Raw genomic sequence first — 23,005 nt, 5'->3', positions numbered from 1 at the left:
AATCATTGTTAACATACATGGTTAGGTACACCTGCCTAAAAACAAAGGAAAATTCACTCAAGTCACTTTCTGTCATCACTTGCCAAGGAAACATTTTTTACCTCTACTAATCAGTTTTCCAAAATTCTGGACAACTTCTTATAAATCAGCAGTTCCACTGGTTAGGTCAGTACCTCCAAATACCCAGAAGTCCTGATGATCTCCCAGAATAACACACCTGTTTGGAAAGGAAGGCATTCAAAAGAATGACAACTTAGAATGTATTATAAAGAGCAGTAATTTATGTTTTTAAATTAAACTTCTTCCTGCTTGAGTTTCCTCCATAGAAAACCATCAAGGTAGTGTCTCCTTTTAGAATTTACCTTTTTTCCCCACATTTAATTATATCACATCAACCAGGAAAAAAATATTAAGAGTTGATTAAAATTTATCTTCTCTTACTCCTGTAATCTTTGTAAAAACAAAATGTTTTAAGACATTTTAAAAAATTCACCAACTCACCAAATTTCACAGATCCTCAGGTAGTTCTGATTACATCGTAAATGCTTGTGATTTTCTTGATGTTATGAACATGCATTTTAACCTTCCTAGAATTTCACAAAGGGAACAAATTACTTCACATAGAGCATTATGTCTAACAGGTTCCTTCCAATGTTTTATTCTAAGTCTCAGAAGTACAGAAAACTGTTTAATAGGATGATAAATTCCCATATGCCCACCATCTAAATTCAATCATTGTTAATACTGTTGAACTATTTGCAAGCGAGTTGCGCAAATCATGACAGTTCTCTCCTATGTAATTAAGAATGCACCTTATGGTGAGATTAAAAAAAAAATCAGTATTTTATATTTTTCCTCCCTCATAGCTCTATTGTTGGTATTTATTTAAACTTCAAAATCATTATTCAACATGAAAAAGAAACTTGTTCTTAGCAATTTAAAAAAAAAATTGTGTATTTGTCCATTTAGAGCTCAAATCAATTAAAGGATATAAGCCCCAGGTGCTTTTATTGATATTTTGACCAGGGAAAATTTCTGTTTCTGACTTTTCTCTTAAACTGTTACTGAAGCTAAATGCTCTGTTTTCCTTGTGTCTGTATGTGTCTGTTTATAAATCACATTTGTCATTGTGTACCTCTAGCAGGTATTAATACATGAGATAATAAAGTCTATGTTAAAGGAACTCAGTTCTAATTGAGTTAAATAAACACTTTTTAAAAAATTCTTATAAAATATAACTGAACTTCTAATATCTTAAGAGTTTTGAAATTTTAAAACAAGCTTCTTACAGAACTTATAAAATACTTGCAGAATCCAAATTCACATTGCTAAAGCAAATCATTAACCAACAAGGCTCATTTAACCATTTTAGTTTAATAAAAACAGCTATCTCCTCTCTGATTCATCAGTGTGAAGTTTCCCTTTCCCTCTACATTTCAAGCCAGTCAAACTAAAGTTCTGATCATGCCATGCTGTTTCCCAACCCTGCACAAGCTGTCCTCTGCAGCTGGCGTTTACTGCCTGTCTTGATTCCTTGGAAATCTTACTGTTTGTGTAAAATTAAGCTCAATGAGCACCTGTTCCGTGGTCATGCCTCCTTAACACCAGTGCTGTCCGGGGCTAGTAACAGTAACGACTATGACGGTAAGCGCACGGGGCCATGTAGCAGTTAAGCGTTCACCACTGTGACCATGTAACCCACCCCCACAGAAGTGACCGGTGAACTTCTCTCCTTTCCCCCTTCTCTCCTACTCCTTCCCTTAAATTAACCTAGGGTTTTGCATGCATAGCGTTTTGACAGTTATCTGAAACACTGTTTTAAACCCTCAGTTGAAAAGGGAAGATAAAATGTTACACCTGGCCCGGACGAGGATAGGGGTGGGAGTGGCCCAGAGGAAGCTGAACAGGACCCGCGGCCTCGGATCACAACACAGCCCCGTTCCTTCCTGAGGTTCGCAGCCGGGAAAGCAGAGGCCTGGGGACCGGACCGCCTCGGGGCCTTTGGGGGAGGCCGAGGGAGGGACGGATACCCGCGCAGGGCTGGGGAGGGGCCCGCAGGGACTCACCGTCTGTGCAGCGGCTCCTGGCCCACGGCTGGGTGGGCGTCGGTGGCGGTTGAGGCTGCGGTGCTGGCTGAGGGGGCCGAGGCGGCGGCAGTACCGGCTGAGGGGGCCGAGGCGGCGGCGGTACCGGCTGAGGGCGCTGGGCGGGCGGCGGCGGCGGCGGCGGTTGAGGCTGCGTTGCCAGCTGAGGGGGCTGAGGCGGCGGCGGCGGGCGCGGAAAGGACTTGAGGGACTCGAAGGCCTTCGCCAGCTTTTCCAGGGTCGCCATGGCGGCCTCCCGCCCCGCGGGGTCAGCCCCCGGTGTCGCCGTGCCGACCGGCGGCTCTGGTCAGCAGCGGTGGCAGTGAACGGGGCTCGGGACCGCCAGCAGGTGCGGACCCCAAGCGCGCGGCCATCTTGGAGCCGTCCCGATAGCCCCCGCGGCCCTGCGTCTTGCCACGCTCCGCCGGTGGGGCGGGGCCTGGCCGCAGGATTGACAGCCGGAGGCAGCGGCCTCCGCCAATGGCTGCCGCGCCCGCCCCTTGGGCTCAAAGAGCCGCCACAGCTGCTGGAACCACTGCGTTCTTCCCGGCGAGGGGTGAGGGGTACTGCACGGAGATCGGGAGGGCGGTTCGGGGGCGGGGTTGCGTGGCACGGCGAGGAGGGTGGGGAGGGCGGGGTGACTTGTGATTGAGGGTCTCTCTTGGCGACGGGCGTCCCCGGACGACGCCTAGCAGGTGGCAGTGAGGCGGGGCAGTGGGCTGGGAGCCCGAGACCCCCACGGGGTGCTTGCCCACCCCGCGGCGCGGGCGGAGGGCCGGCTGGCCGGACAGCCTGCTGTAATATGCTGACTGTTATATATTTGGCCTTACCCTTGTTAGTTGCCTCAAATCACTCCTTGTTCACCTTCATGATCATTACCATAGATACACTTCTTACAATCCTCGTACTTACTATGTTCCCTCATGCTACAGGGCCATACACATGCTATTCTCACTCTTAGAAATAATCTTTTGCACATCAATCCCCTACTCCCCTCAAGAGATTTGCCTATCTAATTCCAATCACTCTCAGTGCTCAGCTAATTTGTGAATTCATAAAGCCCATTACATTAACATAATTTCTTAACACCATGTAATTCTCCTTTATCACATTATTAAAGTATACTTTATAATAACATAAAAACTCTTCCATGCATGAAGGTAGATATTAAACAATTAAGTTCACAGTATAAAGTTGTAAGTACATATACTGTATATTTTGAAAAATGTTAAGGAATAACATACTATAGTTAAATTCATTCATAATTTTTCATAGAAATATGGAAATATTTATTCCAAGTAGGATCATCATTATATGTGTGTGTGTATATATGTATATATCTCTCATCCTTCATTCACATTAAAAGTTCTGATAAATTATTGCCAACAATTAACTTTTATACCCAAAATTACCAATAAAGGAATAGGAAAGAAGGGAGAAAAGAAAGAAGGAAGGAAAGAAGGAAATTGAGGGGTTTAGAACTCTTGAGGTTGAGACATATTAAAGACTCAGATTTGTACACTTATATATGATAATTACTTTCCTGAAATGATATAAAAACACAAAGAAAACTGAAAGCTAAATATAAAGTTATTTACAACCCAAATTTGAGGTTAATTTATATCTTCAATTGATTTGCATTTTTAAAAATTTAATATTACACTGTTCCATTGCTATAATATAATCAAATTCATAAACAGAAAACTATATATGATATATACATCCTCTCACCATTTATAACATTTCTGAAACTATTTTTGAAGTAGAATATTTTATATTTAAAGTTTTTATCATTGGAAAGGCTTTGAATGTTTTAGCACTATTAGATTTAATTTACTTGATCATAATATTTTTTCCAATACATGAGAAATAATATCTTACATGGTTTTGATCATTCTTTAAGTAGTTTGTTAATATTGTGTAATAAGTGAATTCATGGAATGTTATTATAGACTTAGACATTTTTTATTTGAAGATGTCATCTTTTGTAGTATAATAATAAGGCCATTATTGTAGGAATGTGAAGGAGTCAGACATTGCTTTTAGTAAAAACATCACTCTAAAGGGCATATTGGCAATAGCAGCATGTGGTTAAGATCATGTCAATTTTTTGTAAATCTTTAACAAATTCTGAAATCACTCTGGTTGCTTACAAATTTATAAAACACAATTACTTGCAGGAAGAACAAGGCTATAGTCATTGCATGACAAAGGAATGCTGCTTAATAAATAAGTGAGGAGAAGAATTAAGTTTAATCCAAGGAAAGCAGCATTCTTAAAATATTTTGGATTGATTCGAGGAACAGGGATTTTATGATTATTTATTTAGCAGAGTTTATATAGACATTTATGTGTGTGTGTGTATCCTTCATGTCTGTATCAATTCAAATAAGGTTTTGCCACAAAAATAAATTTTAGAGCCAAAAATACCAATCAAAAAGAAAGAAGAGGGAAGGAAAGCAGGAAGGCAAGTTAACATCAAAAAATTTCGTCATTATTTAGAGTAAAGATCTATATCAACTAAAAACATTTGTATTGTGATCTCCACATTCCACTAAAACTTATGCCATTTACCTATAAACATAAGCTTTTATTTGCTTCTAAAATAAATAATACATAAATTTAATGAAACTGCAGCTCAAAAGAAGGAAATAGCATTAGAAATTCAGTCATCTAGTGCAGTAGCTAAAGCATGGGTATGACCAGACTCTTAGCAATCAGAGAACAACCAAGAAAATGTGCCAAAGTGTTGGATACCCAGATTTGTTCCCAGGGCAGGGAAATAGGCATATCAAGAAAAGTAAAAGAATATACCATGTTTAGAGCTTAATTATAATGCAAAATAGATATATACCTATATCTATTTCAAAATGTTAAATTTAAAAGTGGACCAGAAAAAAATATAAACAAAATTACTTCTATAGAGAAAACAAAGAATAGCCTTGTCTTCTTCTATTAAAGACTGACTAGCCACAAAATATTATGGAAATAGCTATAAAGCTTTGAGGAAAAATATTATAATTCTATAATTGTGTTACCACTAAGGTTGTTATGTTTGTAGTTAAGCCAAAGTAATACCAAGACATTCAAAGAATCAGAAGGAATGGTAACTATATATTTATCCTAAAAAGTAATAATAAGTACTAAGAAAAGGATACATTTTTTAAAATGTAAGAAGTAAGATATGATTATATAAATGCTATGTTAAAGGGTATTGAATCTACAAGTAGACAAAATAAGGATCATGTCTATTTTGAAAATATTTCAAAATAAATGCCAATAAATAAAAATAATTCTTAAAATGATATTTCAATCTAACTTGTTTGACTTTGTAAATGCATGTTACTTTATATCAATTTGCATTATTATTATATGGTTAATAACACAGATACAATTAAAAGAAAGTGTATAAAAATTTGAGATAGCAAAAATAACTTTCTTTTCTAATATTTACAAATAAAAGATTTAACAGTGAATTTTTATCAATCATAAGTCTTTATATTTTCAGTAAAATATAAAATTATAATGGAGAAAAATGTAAGCAAAACTAACATAACTTTGTAAATCAACTAAGACTTAAATTTAAAAAAATGCAAACTAGGTTTTTTTTAAAAAAAAATTCATTTATTTCAGTTAAAAAATAGTCACTGTTTTATTTCAAGACGTTGCAGAGATGATGTACTAATATGCTGGTGCTTTAATACCTCAAAGTTCAGAAATCACTGCAGGGAGAGGCTGACGTGTCTACAGTCAGGAGGAAAAAGCCAAATCCTTCCCCTGTGTCCCCGCACCCTGCCAGTGTCTCCTTGGCCCAGGGGTGAGGAGAGGCAGGAAGCCTGCAGAGCATGCTCTGTGCTCGCAGCCCCTTCAGCCAGTCTTGGAACACTGCCCCCTCCTGGGTGTGAGGTGTTTCAGTGCCACTTGCTGTGTGGTCCTGCCTGGCTCCTCTCTGAGGTCACGTCCTCAGAGGTCAGTGCAGGCCGAGGTCAGGGTCTGTGCCTGTGGGTCTGCTTCCTGGCCTCCCCTGTGCATCTGAAACAAGTTTCACACTACGTGCAGGCCCACAGAGAAAGTTGTTGTTCAGATTTTTCTGTTTCTTAGTGCAGTTTTTTCCCCCCTATTTATAAAAATTACATTTACTGTACAAAATTTAGGTAAAATGGAGAAATGTAAAGAAGAAAATAGACTGACCCACAAACCTGCCCAGAGGACTGTGCCACACTTTTTCGGTATAGTCTACTGAGCTCTTTTTCTTAGACACACGATACACGTTTTAAGCACAGTTGGGATACCCTCCATCTGATTTCGTGTTCTAATTGTACAATGTGCTCCTGAAGTTGTATTTTGCATATTGATTTATCCCTGATGTATCTTTATGGTTAAATACTCTGTGGAAAGATATTTAGTAACTACCTGACAGCCCATCATGTGGGTGTAGCACAACTCACTTACTTGTTTTCCTACCATTGGCTGTGGGTTATTTTAATATATTTAATCTGTGATGAAGCTGATACTCAACATGGGTTGAATTAATTTTAGAAAATGTTATATGTAATGTACTGAGTATAGAAATTGTGAATAGTTTCTGTTTGCGAGAGCTACTGTTCTTATGATTTTAAGTTTCTGATTTTAATAATGTGTACATATCTTTTATCTTGATCTTAAATATTCTACAATTGGCTTGGTCTCCTGAGAAAGGCTACACACTCTCTCACTTCTAGAAGTTGTGCACCTCAGAAGACATAAGAGGAATTCAGTCACCTTTTCTTGCAAATTCACTGGTAACTGTCTGTGATTGTACTCGGTGGAACTGATACATCCATCAGATGGATGAGGATTCGCTCCAACCTTCTGTCTCCATGAGTGTGTGACAAGCAGCCAGTGCCATCAGGGTGCTCAGAAAGCCTCCTCTACCTGGTGCAGGTGGGGATTGTCCACTCTGCCCGGCTGCTCCCACCAGCATGAGCTGGACCTTCCCAGCCTGTGGCCTGCATGTTGAGTGGCACCCCAGGGGGCTGGTGAGGCCCTGGGGCCACACAGCAGCTCCTGGCCCTCTCCTGCTGGTGACGGCTGACAACCAGGTCACTGGCCCGGGAGGGCAGCTGGGTGAGCAGATCCAAACTCCCCTCAGCATGGATCTCACATAGCATAGGGTTGAGGGGAACATGCCAGACTGTTCCTTCCTACCAAGTGCAGCCCTTACTAGAGTGAGCAGGTCAATTACTGAGTCCTTAATGCATGCCTAAACCATGCTGTGTGCTTGACCTGCTGCCTGTCACTGGGTCTCTTCTGTGCACCCACTCGCCGCATATGATAGGTGAAGGTGCCAAGGCTGAAACATATGTGTTAACAGGTGTGGTCATGGTTACTCTGCCCACAGATGTAGAACCAGGATCTGAGTCCAGGTTGTCACACCCTAAGTAACGCATGCTAACCAGGTTGTTGACTTTTAAATGCAAGCCAAATTGTAGTTGGTTTAAAAATTAATAGTTAAACAGCAAAAAAAATAGTGACAATGAATATATATATGTTCATGTATAACTGAAAAATTGTGCTCTACACTGGAATTTGACACAACATTGTAAAATGCCTATAACTCAATAAAAATGTTAAAAAATTAATAGTTAAAACTTCTTCCTTTTTGTTAGAGGAACAATAGTGACCCATTGTTTGGACAGACAACAGCATTTTGGAAATTAAATGCCTTCTGCGGTTTTCTCTTCACATTCCTAATGGAAAGGCCACTTTGCTTACAGAGCATCTGGAATTGCATGCATGGTCATTTTATTCCCCCTCCCCCAGTCCTGAGCTTTGCACAGAGTGGAGATTCAGTAAATGCTTGCATTGCCAGGGCAGGTGGGGGCAGGAGTCTAACTTAGAGTCCAGGGAGGGCTTCCCTCCAGGAATTACTCACATGTTGTTTTGCCTCTCTGTCTCCCCAGGTGGAAGATTAGGTAATTGGAAGCTGCATCAAACACATCCCTATTGCAGGTAGAGATATTATGTATTTCATTCAACAGCTGCCAAGGGAGAGGGAGGTGGGAATCCCTCCTGAGCAACCACTGGAGACTGCAAAGGCCATTAAGGTAAAAACAGATGGGAAATTGGCCAGTTTGGGGGTGAGAGAGAAACGGTGTTTGCACACTTCCCCTTGTGGCTGCCACCCCTGCTCCCACCGTGCCTGTCCTCCCCTCCCCATGAATGTGGGTCTCCATCTGTTTACCAGTTGAATTAAGGGGCTGAAAGCTTAGCCTCTTCTCTGAACAGGGATGCTTGTGGAGGTTCCAGCTGTAAGTGAGAGCAGCTTGATAACTGGTATTGAGCATCCTGTGTAGTATGATGTCATTTAATTGGAGCCTGATTAGACAGAACCTTCAATTAGCCAATGTGTCTTTCACCTCTCCCTCCAGGCTTCATTTCCCGAGTAAGGAGCAGACAGCAGCAGCAGTGACTGTGAGGAGTCCTGTGCAGTCAGCCAGAATTCAAACTCATTTCCAGCTCTTGCTGTGTGTGGTTCTGTACCCTGAGAATTACCATTCAGAGTGATGCTGTTCTAGCATGAATCATTGAACAGAGTCCTCCTGTGTTTTCTAGACTCCGTTACCATGCTGGAGGAGTTACAGGAAGCTCTAAAATTAAATCAGTAAGATTCGGAGGAAAATGTCTCATTGGCCTTTATTTAAAATGCCCACTTGACTAATCCATCAGTTTTGTCTTTGTGTCAGTCTGTAGGTAGCAGTTGACAGACCCCTTTCAAAGCAATTTTCTCTTCAGGTTGCAAAATCAGGACAAATTACTGTTTTGTTCTTGTTTTGTTTTAGTCAAAATGAAGAGATTCTTATTAATACAAGGATAATTATTATATAAAGAGCAAAGATTTTGTTTTTGGAGAAAAATTTAAGCATGGAAGTGACATGTGACCTTGAACACATAGTTTCTGAGCTGCAGGGGAGTTTAAGGGAGGTTAGCCTCCCCCCTTCCCTCCCACTTTTGCACCCAGTAACAAGCTGGTTGAAGGAAAGCTAGTGCCTGGGGGGAGTCCCACATTTTGCATGACACTCTTGGTGGATGGAGAGGTATTTTTAGGACAGGGTGCACAGGTGCGAGTCAGGGCTCCTGTGAGTAGGGTGGCTGGGTGCTCTGGTGTGCCCAGGACTAGAGTTTCCAGGGCTGGGGCACCTCAAAACTTGGGTGTGTGGTCCTGGGCAGCCCATGGGAGTCAATACTTTCCCCCTGGGGGAAGGTTTACAGAAGTAGCATAAGACATTCTTTTTATGTTAAAATATTTCCTAGAACTTCCCCTAGTCCTTTCCTTGTGTTTCTTCAAGGAAATAAATTTGGATGTTTGACCGAAGTTCCCTCGCCACCCCACTCCTGTTACCAATATGTCACAAAGCCTCTGGCTCCGGACCGTCGGGGTGGCCATGCAGGTGAGCAGGGCCCTGAGTATGCTGACTGTGACAGAGGCTGCTCTCCTAGTCCTCGTGGTGGATTTTACCTTCCTCACTGGCTCTCTGGGGTCCATCTCTGACCCTGAACCAGGTTTGGCCCATTTGGTCGGTGACAATGTATCACTCAGCCATGAAGGTCAGGAAGTGGAAGAGCTCCTTGTGTTCCCTGCAGGTCAGCCGCCCCAACCCTGCTGTCAGTTAGTTCTTGCCCCACTTCTCTCTGTGGGAGTGGGTCAGAGTTGCCCTGTGTCTTGTTGCCCCTGTGGGCAGGAGTGGGCCTGAGGTTGTGTGGATCCTGTTGGTGGGGGCAGTGGTGGTCCAGGTCTTGGGGCTGACACACTGCACACCATCAACTCTGTGGAGGCACTTCCTGCCTTCTGTTAAGCCTCTGAGATGCTGCAAGACTTTGACCTGGTGTCTTAGGACAACTTACTGTTTCTGCCCTCAGCCTGGTAGATTTGAGGTTGTATGGAGTGACCCACTCACTCAGTTATCAGTGAGCACAGGGGTGTGTAGCAAGTCTGGCCCATCAGTCTTACAGTTGTGCAGAGTATACCAAGGGTGGTATTAGGTTTCGTTTCAGGGATTCTAAGAAATTTTGAACTTAGTATTGTGAAAATGCCTTCAGAGGTCCTCCTGAGCACCAGCTTTGGGCCTGACAAAGTGCAGGCATTGAACAAAGCCCACTTGGCCCACAGGAAGCTGACTTTCAGAATCTGGTACCCAGGGGCCAACCGCTGTTCTTGTGAGGTTAGCTCTAAGGTTGATCTGGATGATCAACCCAGAGACCCCCAGTCAGGCATCACCAGCTGAGGAAACACTTTGCACAGCACAGGCTGGGGCTGGCACTGAGCGGGTTCTCATGCCCCAATGTGTGGCAGCTCCATTCAGTCAAAGTCGGGCTTTCCTTTGGTTCATGGTCCCAGCACCTTACAAAGTGCTGTGCCATTTACTTATTTATCACCATCACTGGTTACTCTGATTCTCAGCCAGTGTATGGGCCAGTGGGCAGGGGTCTGTGTGTGTTTTATTCACTTGTGCATCCCACGTGCCTAGGCACTCACTAACTCTATGTCATGGAGCCACTGAGTGTGCTGTGTCAGACCACAGAGCAGGTTAACCACCTGCCAATCGGATGTGGTGACCACAGGGCCAGATCTGCTGCCTTCAGATCTGGGTTGGGCTGCGATGCGGGTCTGCTTGTCCCAGTGGGTGGCAGCGAGTGCCTGGGCAGGTGCCACGTGGGGGCATACAAGGAGTAAGAAGAGAGGAGATGGAGACTAGGGACTTGATAGGCACCGTCAGACATCATCTCAGATAGTAGGCAGCAACATGTGACACAGTGACGCTGGGACTAACATCAGAGCTGGAAAGAAAGCAGAGTACATTGCCAGAGCATAGCTGTTAGACATCACTGAGCCCAGTAAGTGTCCCTTGGAGCTGTGGCCGTGGGCAGGACTGATGTCGGGGGTTTGTGGTGCTGGAGTTATTGGGTGTTTGCCGGAGGGCAGACAGGGTGGCGGCTAATGCCTGGTGATATCTCTGTGTGTCTGTGTGTGTGTCTGCAGGAGAAGTACTGTCACATTTGCCCCAATATAGTCAAGGAGTTTGCCAAGTATGTCATGGATCCACGGAAGTGGATCAAACAGCACACAGGGAACAATGCCATCAGCCAGAAGAAGTTCATTATCGATGTTGGCTAGGAAAGGTTCCCAGGCCCTGAAATTTTCTTTCACCCAGAGATAAGACATTTGCTTTCTGATTGTGCAGAGAATGACGTGTGTGGAGCAATGCTGCCACCTCGTGTGTGCAAGGGTGGCTCTCCGTGGGGCTCCCGAGTGAGGTGGCCACCTTTTAGGGAGGACCTTGGGAGTGTAGGCTGCAGCTTCAGTGGCTGCTCTGGCTCCTGCGTGGTCCACGCCGTTGACTGGGTGTTTCATCGTGCTCCACTTTGGGTCTGGCTATCTGTTAAACAGTTAATGGTTGGTTAAACCAAGAGTGGTTAGGAAGCAGCTTTAAGAACAATAGAAGATAATGGATTTGAAATTCATCTCCTACTGATATGAAAACTAGTTAATCTCGAGGCTTGATTGGAATTTGCCTCTGTATAAGAGTACGATATCGTACATATAACCTTCCCATCACACATGACGATCCGTCCTCAGTCCAACTTTTAACCCAGTACAGCTGGTCCTGCTGTGTTCCCTGCTGCAAGTTAAAGCTTCTGTTTGAGGACAGCCTTGGGAAGAAGAATTAGAGATATCATCAGTTTAATGAGTAGTCACAAAGAATGATTACTGCTTTTGCAAAAACAGTAACTAAGAGGCAATATTTTAAGGTTTAAGTAAATTGGATTTTACTTCTATTTTGGTATAATTTTCTGCCTCATTCAGTTTACATTTAATAGGTAAATAAAACCACTGCCTGTTCTTCGATGTGTATGACTGTTTGTTCAGGGAAATGGCACACAATGCATGTCTGACTGTACCTGATATCACGGCACTCATTCGCTCTTGATAGTCTTCAGTTAAAATAGACATAAACCAACAATGTCCAGTGAACAGCTGCATGGCGCCTTCTTCTTCCCTCGAGCAACACTTTCCATGATTTTTAAAGCATATTTCAGAATTTTGTAACTGAATTACTTATACTTTAGCTTATTTCACTTATGGAATTGAATGTAAGATTTTTTACTCAATAACATGATTGTTACCATATTGATTGTTTCACTTAGAAGCCACCACCATTCCCCCTTCCCAGTCTTCTAGCTCAGGTTTACAGTATGAGTCACTGACTAGGTTTTTTCTTATATCCTGGCTAACTTTTTCATGACATTAGTGTCTATACATCACATGTTCAATATCTACTCACAATATTTTTCACTACATGTCACATACACTGAGCACTTGCTTTTTACAATCTCATATAAAGTGTGAGTCACTGTGTATTCTAACACAGGGCTGGTCTGTCTTTGTTACTGTTTGATTTTTTCCCTCTCTAAACCCACACATTTCATCTCTTGAGGGGACATGTCACCATCACTCCATGCACAGAGTCACTTGGATTAATTTGACACATTCATTCCAATGTGACAGTTTTAAAGGCATAGTGAATTCTGTATTTGTTAAAGTTACTTTTTTAAAAAAGTTGCTGAGAGAAATGTGTAACGTTTCTTTTATATCTGTATAAAATTCTGTTTGCCAACCCAGATTTTATGGAATCCATCTCAGATGTTGTTGACAAAGTAATACAGAACTGTCCCATCGCTGTCCAACATCTCCTGTGTAAGGTATAAGCTGCTTGGGTAACATGCTTGGATTTCATTCTGGAATTAAAGGCCCAGCATTCTGAGAATAATAGACTCTTACCGTCACTCTGCAGACAGTCCTATTTGACTTCTGTTTTATAGGATTTGTTAAGGGCCAGATTCCTGATAAAATATTTTTCTTGGAGTGAGGATGACTAAAATGCTTGGCAATATGACTCAGTTAACCACAAGTATTTGATTTAAATATTTTAGTATCTCTTATTCTTATCTGCCCAGCTGTATTTTTAAATTGGACAATTTTAACCCTCCATGTTGACTGAAAGATCAAGGGGGTCCTTCCCCTCTTGCTTTCTGTGAGTTCGCTGGTCTTGCTTCATGAGTATTTAGATTAGTGCCAGATGTGTTGTTGTCAGAGAGAAGGAGGAATCTGAAATGAAAAATCGGAAAATGCTCATGTAATGTTTCTCCAAAATTCTTTGAGTGCAGAGAATTTTGAAACTTGAAAGGAGAAACAGGCAGTTCATGTAACTGTAGGATGAAGGAAGTGTTGCTGAAAGCCAGAGGGGAGGGGCAGAAAGTGGCAGTCAGCTGGCCCTGCTTCCCTGCCTGCTCACCTCTGTCTGCACATCCTGCTCTTCCCCCAAGACAATGTCTCCCCTTCATAGATGCAGGGGCCTGAACCTTAGGGGGGAGAGGACCAGGCTCAGTAGGTAGGGCTTAATACAGTTTAATTCATCTGGACAGTAGAATACTATTCAGCCTTTAAAAAGAATGAGGTAAAGCAATGTAAATTCAAATGAAAGGATGTCTACAGTATATATTGTCAAATGAAAAAGCAAGTTGTAAAATTTACACATAGTATTATTTCATTTTACTTAAAATATACTTTATGTATATATATATAAGAAAAGGTTTTGAATGATATGTGTTAAACTCCTTAAAGGAAATAAAATATATCTTGGCAAGAGATGGATAACTCTTACTTTCTACTCTTTGTGTTTTAAAATTATTTGAAATTTTATGGTTAATAAATGTTATTTTATTATTGGAAAACATTTTCTATATACACAAATTTGATGGGTAAAAGCAAATTATAATTTGGTTTTCATTGGTATATAACCTTAATTAAACACATCTCACCTCCAGTAAATGTGCAAGGAAGGGAAAGCAAAGGCAGATGAAAGTATTAAGTTTAGTGCAGTATGTCTCTTGTTTTCCCTACTTCTTAAATCTCACATAACATTAGCTGTGTCTTCCTGTTCATGAAAGCAAGGAACAAGTGCACACTATTTAGTCCTCATTTCATCATGGTGGAGATGAAACTTCTGCCAGCAGTAAGGATTGCTCATGCTGGGGTTGAGTTTTCTCATTTGATCATTTAGTTTGTTTTCAGTAGATTTACGGGATTCTTGAAGTAGAGCTGGCCTTCTAGACTGAGTACCTTATTTAACAGATGATGACACTGAGCCCTACAGATAGGAAAAGGAGGCAAAACTGGAGGGACCTGGGTCATATGGGGCAAACTGGTCTTTGACGTTTTTCTAACTGAGGTAGGGTTGATGTACAATATTATATGTTTCAGGTTGCAGTTTTTAAAGGTTATACTCCATTTATAGTTATTATAAGATATCAGCTATATTCCCTGTGCAGTACAACATATCCTTGTAGCTTATTTATTTTATACGTAGTAGTTTGTACCTCTTAATCCCCTACCCCAGTCTTGCCCTCCCCTCTTCCCTGTCTCCATGGATGCCCATTTGTTTGTTCTCAGTACCTGTGAGTCTGTTTTTGTTGTTGTTGTTGTTGTTGTTACGTTCACTAGTTTTCTTTTTCAGAGTTCATATATAAGTGATATTCTACAGTATTTGTTTCTTCTGTCTGACTTATTTCACTCAGCATAATACTCCCCAAGTCCATCTATATTGCTGCAGATGGCAACATTCATTCTTTTTTATGGCTCAGTAATATTCCATTTTATATATACCACAACTTCATTATCCAGTCATCTGTTGACGGACACTTAGTTTGCTTCCATATCTTGGCAATTGCAAATAAGGTTACCATGAACATTGGGGTGCATATATCTTTTTAGGTTAATATTTTCATTTTCTTTGGATGAATACCAGGAAGCGGAATTGCTAGATCATATATTAGTTCTATTTTTAGTTTTTTGAGAAGCCACCGTCCTGCTTTCCATAGTGGTTGTAATAGTTTGCATTTCTATTGTTCCTACTGTTCCTAGTTTGGGTATATAAACTATACTGACTAAACCCAGAGTGAACTAGTTGCTCACAGTGTCTCTCAATGTGACTACACTTTGAATCAAGTGGGAAGCTTTTCAAATCTGGTTGCCTGGGCCAATTGTATCAGAATCTCTGGGTGGGGGTGTGTGATGTTGGGGGACTCAGCTCCTGGGGAGACTGATGCCTATGGAAAGCCAGGGCTGAAAACTGGTTTCAAGCACCACATGCTGCCTGCAATAGCTTGACGTCCTGGATAAATCACAGGCCTCCAGGACTCAGCTCTCACACACTAGTCTCTGTATAAACTATACACCAACAGTATATATGGGTTCTCTTTTCTCCACATTGTTGTTACATGTTTGTGTTTTTGTGGTCTTTTTGATGATAGCCATCCTGATGGACACGAGGTAATATCTCACTGTGGTTTTAATTTGCATTTCTCTGATGATTAACAATGTTGAATGTCTTTTCACTGCCTGTTTTCTCAGCTCAGTGGCAGGAACTATAGGTCGATTTTCTTTTGATGAAGCAAGTAGGAGGAGGCTTTCTTTAGGTCCTGCTGACAACACCTGAGATCTTCTTGGTCACTGAGTGAACACCTAACTCAGGCTCATTGACAAGAAAAAGGTGGTGGAGAATATAAAATGTGGCTTTGAAAATTCATACATTTTAGAAAACCAAAACTTTTTTTAAGAAGTAGTCATATCTAACTTTTATTTCAGTCTTTTCTGTAGATAAGGGTGTTCACATGCTTCTTTTTTTAATTTATTTTTTGTTCAGTTTCCAAGTGTGATGGAGGTTGGGTCTGGGAATGGTTCTTCTTTTTCATTTTATTATATCTCTCAATTTTTATGGGTTAAAGATTGTCAGTTATCTATTGTAGACTTGAAGGGCTTTTTGTAAGTGGAAGATTTCCTATGTTGGCTGTGCACATTTCCATGATATTGCTGTGAGATCTGTTTTTGGTATGGTGTGGTGCCATGCCATTCTTTTGTGTGCATTGCCTGTTATTTCTATGATTGCCGATGTGGTTTTTGTTGTGGTAAACACAATCTACTTTTGTTGTTTCGCAGAGCCTCATTTTGGTTAGGTGTTTATCACAGATTGGAGAGTGGCTAGGGCTCCTCCTTGTATTGGAATTGAGACTTCCAAACCATTTCTGGGGTGCAGGCTGTGGTATGTGGTGTTGGAATGTCTCCAATACACACTCATGACAGTTCTTTATCCTTTCAATTGCCATGGGAATGTCCAAATTCTACACAGAGACACCAGTGGAAACAAATCCAAAGATCTCATGCATTAGGGCTTGCTGCAATGTTCCTTCAGTCCCCCACCTGGGTCCTCAGTGCAGTACCAGGTCAGTGCCATCCCTATTGTCACATTTGCATGTGGTAGACAAGGCTGATGGAAAGGCTTCAACTTCCCCTTCTGTGCACCCAGATCTCTGCTCTTGGCTCTCTCTTCCTTGTGGCATGGGACCACCAAGACAACCACAGAGCGTATCCACACTGTCTGCCTTGGACCCAATAAAAATCACAGTTTTGCCTATGAAATGTGCAGATTCTTTGGCCATGGATTCTGATTTCAACTCCAACTTCCCCTGGGTCCCTCAAACCAAAATTATGATGGTTCTGATAGAGCCCTGCTTTTCCTCTATTGCAAAAATGCCAAATTGGGCCCTGTATCTTCACAGATAGTGAATATGTCCATGAGATACCTAGATAATCCACACTATGTGCATCAGCAATGTTGCTTTTTGAATTCATGTCCCAGGCAGTTCTGTTCTGTAGACACTACCAATCACAGAAAACAACACACTCCAACCCCATGAGACTCAGTCTGTGCCATCAGCCTCAGCCCTCTCCCTCAGCTTCAGCAGACATTCCTAGCTCAGCATCAGCAGCTCAAGTCAAGGTCTTGGGATTGATTGCAGGGATATTTTGTGCTGGTTTCTTTCAGTTCTGTCAGCCAAGCATCTGCTGTGCACTCCTCTCACCATCATTGGATCTCCTTTAATCCCAACTGATCTCTCTGTGTGTGTCCCAGTAAAAGTGTTTTCCCCTTTTTGGCTCCCTCACCAAAAGTCAGGTCCTGCACTGATTTCCTTTTCTACTTTTCTTTTTCCTCTTTCCCAATTTTGTGAGGACCCTTTCTGTCTCTTGAAGTAAGAGATGTTCAACCAACGTCCAGCAGGTGTCCTGAGCAAAGGGGTGGGTAAATGGAGGTTTATCTTGCTGTGTACATGGATGATAGTGAGTTAAGAATGCACTTGTAAGGTAGTCAATAAAAGATATCAAACATAAGATTGTTATATGGGAATTAAATTTTATAGGAGGAGAGGAATGAAATGAGTTCCACAAGGGAAACAACTATGTAAAATTCCTGGATTTTCTAGAAGAGTTTGTTTATTATGTGTTTTTTATATGGATGACACGGTAGATACAAAATCACTTTGGTATTTAATTTAGCTCCCATTGTGTACATTAAAAAGAGTGGTTTTTGTAAATCAGTATTTATAATATCAGAAGCACAAACTTTTATAATGATTTAAAGTCAAGATAAAAATTTTAGTTATTTTTAAATGGATGAGGAAAGGACACAGTGTTTCAAATTCCTTTTAGAGGGTAATGGTTGAAAAAACATTCAGGCACTTTGTTCTAAAGTGCCTGGAAGCCAAGAACCTTTGCTGACCATTTAACGTTTTGACCGAATAAAATGATAAAGCCAGAGTCATTTCAGAAATGTCCAAAAGCTATTTCAAGAATCCCCTGCAAATGGCCAAATCCAGAACTCTGAACACAGTAAATGTTCAGTTAACACTAGCTCTTTGACAAAATATTTTGGCCATTCAACTGATATCTATTAACAGCATAAATACAATATCCCTTCTTCCTACCTCTAACCTTCAAGGAGATCTTTCAATTTTTCAAATATCAGTCAAAAGTATGCTATTGAACAAAGCCCTCTACTAGATAATAAGTACACTGAATTTGGTTGTTTCATTCTTTTCCGGATATTGTTTACATGCCAAGTATAAAGCCTGGCCCAGGAAGCTCAGGAGATGAATCAAATAACTTGACCATGAAGGAGCACTGAGGAGGAGGCAGAGATGATCTCTGGCATGGGTATTATAATACATGTAATACAAGGCTCAGAGGCAGTGTAGAGAAAGAAATGAGAAGCTCTTGGAAGTGGTGGGCAGAGGACAAGTGTCTGGAATGGTCTTTCAGAATAGATACATTTGAATTGACTCTTGAAAGATGGGCAGGTGTTTGACAAGGCAAGGTGGACACCACAAATAGTGGGGAGTGAAGCCATCTGGCAACCTAGTACCTTCCTCTCTGCACTGCAAACAGTTTGAGATGGCTAGTGCATGGCATGTGACTGTGCACATTGTGTCCATGGTGTGTGCACTGATGATTTAGAAATGACAGAGGGGCAAGAGGTGAAGCTTGAGAGTTGCAGAAGCACACAGAGAAAGACTGTCTTACATGGCTTTCCAAGGCATTTGGACATGATCCTGTGGCAAAGCAAGTCATTACATGATTATTAAAACAAGCAGTATTGGTGTGGAATTTGCTTTCCACAACAATTATTTTCCTGCATTGTGAATGACAAATTTGGGAGGTGGAAGAGGGGAAAGAACACAAACTGAACTACTGGTTGGAAGACAATTAGCAGTGGTCCTGGAAAGACTTAAGGCAATAAAAAGGCTGCGAAGGAAGGGCGCTGAAGGGAGGGACCTTAAGGATATGGAATCTGGACAAACTGATTACTATTGTTTAAAGAGTAGTTTAGTGGGAAACAAAGCAAAGAGAAGCACAAAATGTGTTCTAAGTTTTTTGGGGTTATGTAGTTGGATCAATGGTATTGATATTTGCTATATATATATATAATATATATATATATATGGAATCAAAAAATTAATCACAATTTTCTGGGAGAAAAAGTATCTTCAGCACCCTAACTCCAGGTCCTCATTTTTTCTATGAGGCAGAAAGCACAGGTGATGTTATCCCAATTTTATGTCCAAAGGGGTAAACTTTTTGCCTACGACCACATGAAGCAGGTTGGGAAGTTAACTCTCTACCAGGCTTAAGAACATGTAAACAAGGGAGACAAGATCCATGCTTTCACAGAACTTATATTCTTGTGTCTGTGTTGGGGGGAACAGAATATGAACAAGTCAGCAAGCAATGAACCCAGGTCTGAAGGACTATGATGGTGGCAGGCAGTGGTACTTTATCTAGATATTAGGGAAAGTATCCCTGAGGTCACACTGGAGCTGACCTTCCATTGAGAAGGAAGCAGTCATTCAGATTCTTAGGGGAAGAATGTTCTAGGCAGAGAACAGCAATTGAGAAGTCCCTGAGGTCGAAACAAGTTTGCTGCACCCTGAGGGAGGAATTCCAAATACAGAGCGATTGAAGAGCTAGGGAAATTCCTAGTTCCATTGGCATTCCTGGGAAGGTGAAAGTGAAAGGCTTGTGACTCATTAGGGTAAATACCTAGCACAAATACTCTTGGGGAGGGCTGGGAACCTGCCCACCATGCACAACACTATGCCTTTAGAAACTGCACCATGACTCACAAATGCTTTTGGAAGACAAGTCCTTGCTCAGTTGCCTATTTTGGTACCTCATTTAACTAAAACTCATTTAGGTTTGCCTAGAGAGATGAACTTAAAAATCTTTAGATGAATGGAATTCATCTTAAATTTATCAGCTCAGAACAAGAAATCACCTACAGTCCAATGGCAGGCAGCTCTTCCCCCGAGGCTCAGTCATGCCCTAACATGTTACATGGGAACAGAGCCTCCCAGCCAACTTCCAAAGCCCTAAAAGAGACCAGAGAGGCAACATTTTCCCCAAAGGATGCCCCGTTAGCTCAGCTGGACAGGACAAGGAGAAATGGTACCCCACTGCCACGGTGCCAAGCTGGGTTCTTGTCTATGTGAACCTAGAATGCCTTGGAGAGATGGGACATTGGGGCTGCCTGCTGGCTCTGAGATGGGCCATCCCAAGCACAGTCCTGCCTGCTCTCTGGAACACACTGCTCACACCTCTCATCCTGTGGTCATCCTCCACTGCTACTTTGTGGGCTACCTATTCTCCTGCCAACAGTGTTTCTTATGCTACCCCATTCAGCCAAATGGCTTCAAATTCAAATTCTCACTACGGGTAATGCAGATCAACACTCTGACACTCTCTGAAAAGATTCTACTTTACAGCCAATTTTCTCAGATGCCTCTGCTTGGTGTATCTAAAAGAAAAAGTGTGTGAATTTAATGTTTATCAATAGAGCATGAATAAATTATGAAATAATTAAATTATTCCTAAATTATGTAGTTCCTTCCAGAGTATCATATTGAGAAGTTATATATCATGGGCACTTATTTTAAAGAAGGCTCCAAACCATGAAATGCATTCTTTGGAGTGGTGCTGGAGACTGTGGCATGTTCTGGTCCATGCCGAGGGCAGGCTCACCTTGTGTCTGAGCTCATTTCAAACCATATGCCCATAACATCTCTTTACTTCAACTCACTGGCCAATTTTTTGTTCCTAAATTCAACATTCAACTTCGGATCATAAGAAGTTTGCACATACTTTCACAGCACCTGTATGTCTCCTTCCTAACAACTTTAATAATGGCAATTTTTCATTTATTTTCAGTGATAGACTCACTTGTCTCCCTCAGTAACTACAACTTCCACAGCAGCAGGGACCATGTGCATTTCTGCTTACCAATATGTCCCCAGAAACTAGCACATCTTCTGGCACACAGTAGGGCCTTAACAACTAGCTACTAGGGGAAAAATACTATGAAGTAGACTCATTGGTGGAAATGTTTCTGCTTCTAAGAGTGGATCTGCTAAAAATCATTCAAATCAAGGCTAAATAAGGTTAAGGCTCAGCTATGCTGTGCTGTTTTTTCCTTAAAAAAAAAATACAAGAAAGACTTTGCTGCTATTTGAGTTTAAACTGATTTTGGAGACAATTATCCAAAGGTTTGACTAACAATTTAACAACACTCATTTGGATATGTATGGAGATGACCAATTTTAAAACTTTTTTTTTTAATGGAATAAGAGTTCATTTTCAAAAAGGTTCACCCAGATTCGGCCAAATTTAAAAAGATAAGAAAAACTACCACTTACTTTGTCAGGCACTCTCTCTCTATTATTTTCATTTAATCCTCATATCTGAATTTACCCCAGGTCACAGATGAAGAAATGGAGGGAGCAAGAGGCTGGGGTTAGACACTGACTAATCGGCAGAGCCAGGATGCACATCTAGGTCTATTTGATTCCAAGAGCTATGTCTTAAATCTAAGCCAAACTTTAAGCTAAAAAATAAATGCTGACATTGAATAATAATGTTTGTTGCTTCCTCTCATGAAAAGGTACAAGACTACAGCTTAGTACCATCAACTGGGGCAAGTATTTAAAATAGAATTTGGATGCCAATGATGGGGTAGCAGGGAAATGAGAAAATTCACAAAAAAGAATAAGGAGGGGATTCAGAAGTTGGCGGAGTAGAAGGACGCTCGCAGGTCACCCTCTCCCACAAAAACACCAAGACCCACATCTACAGACCCACTCAGCCAACCAGAGCACCTGTGGAACTCCGACAGAACATCGCCCTCTTCAAAAGATAAAGACACCAAAAATCTGGTAGGAGAAAAGGAAAAAAGAAAGAAAAAAAGGCAAAGCAGCGCGGGATGGGTCTCACGGTGAGGGAGCGGCAAAGGAGGACTGGCGCTCGCTCGCTGGGTCTCCCCTCTCCAACTGAGAGGCCAGTGGGACGGAGGGGGAGCCTCCGAGGCTCGGATCTGTACAGAGCAGCCCTTGACTAAAAGAACTAAGTTAAACGGGCACAGAGTGTCCCCCCGACACCCAGCCTGAGTCGCGGGCTGGCAGCGGTGGGCAGGGCCATGCTGCACAAGCCGGGCGGAGGACGGGGGAGGCTGCACGGAGGCAGCCCCGGGGGAACGCAAGGGGCTGCGCGCCGTGGCTGTGGCTGCACAGGGCAGAACAAACTGGGCCCTCCATAAAACAGCAAGGTTGATGTGCTCTCGGGGGAAGGGTGCACACCCCCATCTCTGAAAACCCGCGGAAAGTTTTCGGGGGAAGAGAGGAGGGGCTCAGGCACAGCCGCCATATCCTCCGCGCTGAGCACTCAGGTGGGGGCGGGGGCGAAACCTACATCCGCACCGAAGGGTTTAGCAGCCTCAAAGGCCAGACTGAGACTGGCCTGCATCCCGGGGCAGATAGGATCCTTCCATCCTGGTCCCTCAGAGAACTTGCTCCACAAAGACAAACAAGGAGCTGGGTTCTGGCTCAGAGCAGGGACAGGGCTGTCCCTCGGTCTTCCCCGAGCCCACCTGCGGAGCGCCGACCAGGGCGGAGCGCGCAACCGCGCAGAGCAGCTGAGCTACCGGCGGCGGCGCAGGTAGAGCGAGAGCGGCCCCCCGCCTTTCGGGCAGGAACACAGCCCCTGACCGAGGTGCTGAGAGGGGGCACGACCCGCCCTCCTACCCGGCCAGTCTGCAACATCTGACTGCGGCATCCGGAGGGGCAGCGACCCGCCTGCCCACAGCAGAGGAGAGCTGCACCTGACCCAGTGTTAGGAGGAGGCGCGATCAGCTTGCCGACAGGTGCTGGGAGCAGCACAGAAGTAGGCGCCAACGGAGGGCCTCTGAAAACAGCAAGCTGAGCTTCCAAAACAGGACGAAGACAGAAAGACTTCATATTAAAAGCACACAGACTCCAGGAGAACACCGACAAAACCCCCCCCTTTTTTTTAAATCTTTTTTTACCTGTTCTATTATCTATTAATCTCTTAATCTTGACTTCTTAATTCATTTCTATTTCCCTTGGGTTTTGATGTCCTGCTATTGATTAGACACAGGTCTCAAATACGTCTATTCATCTCCCCCCCCTTTTTTTGTAAAGGTTTC

The 23,005-nt window shown here is 42.4% G+C and overlaps 1 protein-coding gene and 1 long non-coding RNA gene across 3 annotated transcripts in view; one reads left to right on the top strand and one right to left on the bottom strand.

Moving 5' to 3' along the window:
* Nucleotides 1-2,533: 2,533 nt before the first annotated feature.
* Nucleotides 2,534-21,681, top strand: LOC141578020 (uncharacterized). Of its 2 annotated transcripts, none has more exons than XR_012507920.1 (4): nt 2,534-2,640; nt 6,783-7,190; nt 8,027-8,170; nt 8,495-9,982. It is a non-coding gene; the product is annotated as an uncharacterized LOC141578020 (long non-coding RNA). The 2 variants fall into 2 exon arrangements; XR_012507921.1 differs by lacking the exon at nt 2,534-2,640 and adding an exon at nt 21,264-21,681 and having other exon boundaries at nt 2,686-7,190; nt 8,495-9,514.
* The window catches only part of LOC141578019 (junction-mediating and -regulatory protein-like), a 136,373-nt gene continuing 124,571 nt past the window's right edge, over nt 11,204-23,005 (bottom strand). Inside the window, exon 4 of the transcript XR_012507918.1 lies at nt 11,204-13,230. The gene's annotated coding sequence lies outside the window, so the exon portion shown is untranslated. The remainder of the gene's footprint in view (nt 13,231-23,005) is intronic.

The sequence above is a fragment of the Camelus bactrianus genome, chromosome 6, assembly GCF_048773025.1.
Source record: "Camelus bactrianus isolate YW-2024 breed Bactrian camel chromosome 6, ASM4877302v1, whole genome shotgun sequence".
Classification (NCBI taxonomy): Eukaryota; Metazoa; Chordata; class Mammalia; order Artiodactyla; family Camelidae; genus Camelus; species Camelus bactrianus.
This window is presented reverse-complemented; position numbering and strand designations above follow the sequence as displayed.